Consider the following 5,797-nt stretch of genomic DNA (forward strand, 5'->3'; position numbering starts at 1 on the left):
AGACCCTGTCTCAAGAAATCAAAATAGGGCCAGGGATTTAGCTCAGTGGTTCCGCCACCTGCCTCGCAAGCACAAGGACCCAAGTTTGATCTCCGGTACCAAAAAAAAAATCAAAATAATCATCACCTTCACCTTCCACATCTCAGCAAACATTGCCATAAGGCTACATGCCAAGTAAGGATTGAATATTTCAGTTGAGAACATATGTATTGCTAGGCTCTCTAAGGCAGTGGTGGCGAACCTATAGCACACGTGCCACAGCCAGCTGCTTTTCCCACTGAGAGCTCTAAAAGGTTTACCATCGCTGTTCTAAGGGAATCATTGTTCAGGCAGGACATGAAGCCTATTAACAAAGTTTTTCCAATTTTTCCCTTATCTTTCCTACTTTGAGTATCTTTAGTTTGACAGGTGGCAGACTGAATGACATACTGTCTTGAGCTATAGACAGTTGGCTAATTTTATGCTTGCATTAATCTTAAAAAATTATAATCCTCATGGAAACGAACAGCCCACATTTCTTATTCACAATGAGTTCCAGCTGGCTTCTTTCCAAGGTTCTTACTGGCATATCACTTTCTTCTTCGTATTCAACCTATTTTGTGAGTTTCCCGTGACCCTGGCCTCGGGCACAGAGGCTGAAAACCATCCTGGCTCTGCGAGGCTGGAGGGTCGCAGCCAGCCATCTACGCAGCTCCCTGCAGCCAGACTGGCTTTCTCCCTCCAGCCCAGAGCAGCCCCTGAGCCGGCTCCTCCTCCCTCTGCCCACTTTGGTGAGCTCTCTTTTCTCCTGGGAGGTCAGGCAGGAGGGGACTCCTAAACTCAGTGCCCAGGGCAGAAGTGCTTTTAATTCACTGGAATTAAAAAGGGCCTTTCAGGTTAGTGTTCTGTTTGCTTTGCATTCATTTCAAAAGATTTATGTAGTTAATCTTGCCTCCATCCCGATCAAAGACAAGTTGGTCTTGGAAATGAAACTTTTAACAAAACCACATTAAAGAACAAGCCATAAGATCGGAATTCCTATTAGGGAAGAGTTCAGGGAAAAATAAGTACCTGAGGAAAGGTAAAATCAAAGTTGAGCAGAAACTTTGTATCCAGCATCCTGTCCTATACTGTAGGTCACATTCAGGACTCTTTTTTTTTTTTTTTTTTTTTTTTTTTTTTTTGCAGTACAGGGGATTAAATCCAACGCCTTCACAGTGGGCAACATCCTCAGCCACTTTTACTTTTAAAAGTTTTTTTTGAGACAGTCTCACTATGTAGCCCAGGCTGACCTTGAACTCAAGATGATCCTGCCATCTCAGCCTTGCCATTTGCTGAGATTACAAGTATGCACCACCATGCCCAGCTTACTCTCCTTTCTATCGCCATAAAAGTGATGCAAATCTGCACAAAATTCATTCGATAATGTTAAAATGTAAAATATTTGGTCCGTGGGTTATTTGGAACTCAATTATGTGTTCCCCAAAATTCCCCTTTCAAAATACAGTGGACCCCCAAGTTAAGACTTGACATATGAACTTCTTGGGTTAATTAGGTTAATGGACCCAATTCTACCTCTTGTTATCTATAGTATGTACCCAGGTAAACATCCAGACCTCAGCTGTATTGACTTACAACCAACTTGAGTTATGACCAGCCCTTGGGAAACAATGAAGTTCATAAGTCAAGGGTCCACTGTATCTCATTACAAATATACTAGCTTTTTAAAAAATTCTTGACTCCACATTTCACGCCGGCCACCTCCTACTTTTCTTCTTTTACAATGGAACTACAAAGAGCCTCTTGTGCGTGCAGACTTCTGTCCCTTCCCTGTCTCAGATTCCAGGTCTGGTCGGTTTGGGGCCCAGTAGCCTAGGAAGAACTTGCCAGGACCCTCAGCAACCTCAGCCTTCTCCGTCCTTACTTGACCCACAGCCTGGGACACACACAGCTGCTCCCACCCTGGAGCACTGTCCCTGTGTCCAGGACCCCCTCTGGGCCTCTGTCTTACCAGTCCCCAGTGTCAGCCCGGTTTCCCACAGTTCCACAGCCCCGAGTTCCTCCCTGCTGTACATCCTGTCCCCCACGACCCCAGCCAGGCAGTTTCATCTCTTATCGAATTGCTGACAAGCCCCAAATGCACTGGGATTTCTCTAGCCACATCTCTTCCGAATTCTGACTCATATACCCCACTGTCTACTTGGCATCTCTGCTTGGAATTCAAACAGGAATCTCAAACACATCCTGACCGAAAATAAACTACAGATAGTGCTCCCATCCCACCCCCATGAGATCTCTGTTGCTGATACTGTTTATCTTGCATTTGATTTATTTCAAGACTTGGTTTCAATAGTTGCATACTGGGGGAGTGGGGTTGAGGCAGGGTCTCACTCTGTAGGTCAGGCTGGCCTTGAACTCACTATGTAGCCCAGTGTGAATTCAAATTCACAGGGATCTTCCTGCTTCAGCCTCCCAAGTGTTGGAATTACAGGTGTGCACCACATCTGGCTTTAAATTTTTATTTTTAAATAGGGTCTGGCTAAGTCATTAAATCACTCAGGCTGGGCTCCAATTTGTGATTCTCCTGTCTCAGCCTACCAGAGTGCTGGGATTATAGGCATTCACCATCACACGTGCCTTTAACCAAATTTTTGTTCACTATATGAGGATAGCTGCTGTATGAATTTCCTATGGCTGCTTAACAAACATCACAAACTGGGTGGCTTGGCACAAGAGAAATTTGTCATCTCTCAGTTACAGAGGCTGAGAGTCTGAACTCTGGGTGTCTGTTGACAGAGGCCCACTGACTCCCTAAAATGGCTCAAAATGAAGACACTTCTTGCTTCTCCCAACTTCCAGTGGCCCCCAGAGCTGCCCAGCTGGTGGCAGCTTCACGGCAACCTGTCAAATGGACATCTTCCCTTGGTGTCTGTGTCTCTTCCTGTAAGGTCCCAGTCACAATGGCCCTGCCATGGGGTGATCTCATCTTACTTCATCTGCAGCAGCACTTTGTCCAGGTAAGATGCCGTTCTTTTTGTTTGTTTTTTGTCTCACTATGTAGTTGCAACTGACCTGGAACTCACTATGTAGCCCAGATTGGTCTCGAACTCAGTGATCCTCCTGCCTCAGCCTCCCAAATGCTGGGATTATAGGTGTGGGCCATCACGCCCAGTTTAAAATGCCATTCTGATTGGGCCCAGACCCACAATAGCTGAGAACAGTTCATGGCCACTTCGCAGTCAAAGCCCTACCCTCTGAGGTCCTTGCTAAGCGGCCACTGCAGCCCTCTGACTCTGAACACCTCCTGCCTAATGTAACAGATCCACCCCCTTTGGCTTACACCACGATTAAAACAAATCTAATTCCTCTCCAGTCTTCCCTCATTAAACACTTCACAACATCCAGGCATGGTGGCACACACCTGTAGTCCCATCACTCGAGAGGCTGAGGCAGGAGGACTGCTGTGAGTTCAAGACCAGCCTGGACTACATAGTGAGATTCTTTCTCAAGAAAAAAACAAAAAGCAATTTTGTTTTCAAACAAAACACTTTTATATTTCAGCCTTAATGAGGGTCAGCCTTTTCCCCATGCAAAATAATTTCACAAATGTCCTCCTGGTAAAAGTAAAACACAGCAATGGTTGTAAAGTCCCCACCCCACCCTGTACTGAGGATCGAACTCAGGACCTTGCACTTTCGAGGCAGGTGAGGCAGGTGTGGTGCCAATGAACTAAATTCCCAGTCCTATGGTAAACTCTTAACACAAGAGAGGAAAAAAAAAGTTTTGTATGTTATCTCTGGGAATTAAAAAAAAATGTTGCAGCCAGGGGTGGTGGTGCATGAATGTAATCACAGCACTTGGGAGGCTGAGGCAGGAGGATCGCTGTGAGTTCGAGACCAGCCTGGGCTATAGAGTGAGTTCCAAGTCAGTCTTAACTACATAGTAAGACCCTGTCTCAAAAGAAAGAAAAAAAGTTACAACTGCAAATCCAACAACTTGAAAATGCTGAGAGAGCTAATAAAAATTCAATGATATCAAAGAGATTAAATTTCAAATAAGTGCCATCGCCCCTGCACAAGGCAAGCAGGAGCTCCTCTCCCAACAGACCACGGTAATTAATTGAACCAATTATGTCCCTCTCTCTGGGAATTTAGACGAAAGACCTGGAGTTCTTCGCTTACAGGGAAATAGGAACTAGAACAGCTTGTGTGGTGGTGAAAGCCTGTAATACCACATCGCTCAGGAGGCTGAAGCAGGATGATTGTACCCTGGGCTATAAGATAGCCTGGATTTCATAGCGAGATCTTGTCTCAAAGAACAAAACCAAAAACTAACAAAGTGGAAGAACAGACAAGGCAGCAAGCAGAGGCCACAGGGCAATGAGCAGCAGAACCTGTGGGGTTCATGAGCTTTCAGCTGCTTACACAGTTAAAGGGGTCAACAAGCAGAGCTACTTTAGACACAGAAGTCAGTCTCTTTTTTTAGACAAGTCTCACCTGGTGGTAGTCCAGGCTGGCCTCCAACTCACGGTGAACCTCCTGCCTCAGTTTCCCAAGGGCTAGGATTACAGTGGTGCGCCACCAGGCTTGAGTGTTTCTTCTGTTCTACTTTTTTAAAAAATAACACCCCACCAAACTAATTTTACAATCCACCAAGGAACTTAGTGCTATTAGTTCAATTACTACCGTGGATGGGGAGATCTAAATTCATAAAATAAGCATAACATTTTTTTAAATTCAATAACTACCGTGGAAGGGGGCATCTAAATTCACAAAATAAGCATAACATTTTTTTTTAAACAGGCTCTCGCTATGTAACCGAAGCTGGTCTCAAACTCAAACTCGCCCCTTCCTCCTGCCTCAGCCTCCTAAGTGCTCGGATTACAGGCACGTGCCACCACTCCCGGTCCAAATTCTTGACATTTCAAGTTAATGCTGATTCCATTCTTCCCACGGCACTTCAGCTACGGATGACGCTTAGTCACCATCTACATCAAGGCCAGAATGACTAATGCTAAAACAGTAAGACCATGATTTAAAAAAACAAAACAAAACAAAACAAACAAAAAAAAAAAAAAAACCCAAAACCCAAGAGAAGCGCTAGCCAACCTACTTGCAGGAACGCAAAGTATACGCACCTCGCGCCTTTTAAGGGCTGGGCCGGCGCGAATCCGCCAACCGCTCGGCGTCCCGCCAATCGCCGCGCCTCTCGCCGCTTGCCCCGCCCCACATCTCGTTCCGACCAATCACCACGAAGCTATTTCTGCTTCTCCCGCCCGCGCCCCAACCCTCTGGCAGCTAGAGGCGCCCCAACCTAGCTGGCGCCCAGAGGCGCTATTGCAACCGGGATATATTTTTAGCTCCCCTAGCAAGCTGCCGGCTCCTGGCTCCGCCTCCTCGTCGCCCCCAATGGGAGACGGAATTTCCGTCGCGTCACCACGCGGGCAGGTGAGAACTGTCCAATCAGCGCTCGGGGAGAACTGGCGTCATTAAAAGGCGGCGGAAGAAGGTGGGAGGGTCATGACGCAGCGAGTTTCTGTCGTGACTTTCCGGGGGCATTTCGGCGTCCCCTCTTTTTCCCTTCTGGCTCCGCCTCCTCGTCGCCCCCAATGGGAGACGGAATTTCCGTCGCGTCACCACGCGGGCAGGTGAGAACTGTCCAATCAGCGCTCGGGGAGAACTGGCGTCATTAAAAGGCGGCGGAAGAAGGTGGGAGGGTCATGACGCAGCGAGTTTCTGTCGTGACTTTCCGGGGGCATTTCGGCGTCCCCTCTTTTTCCCTTTAAAGTAAAACGTGTCCTCTACGCACCCTGGTCCCT

This window comes from Fukomys damarensis, unplaced genomic scaffold (genome assembly GCF_012274545.1).
Source record: "Fukomys damarensis isolate Sample0158 unplaced genomic scaffold, DMR_v1.0_HiC HiC_scaffold_16, whole genome shotgun sequence".
Lineage (NCBI taxonomy): Eukaryota > Metazoa > Chordata > Mammalia > Rodentia > Bathyergidae > Fukomys > Fukomys damarensis.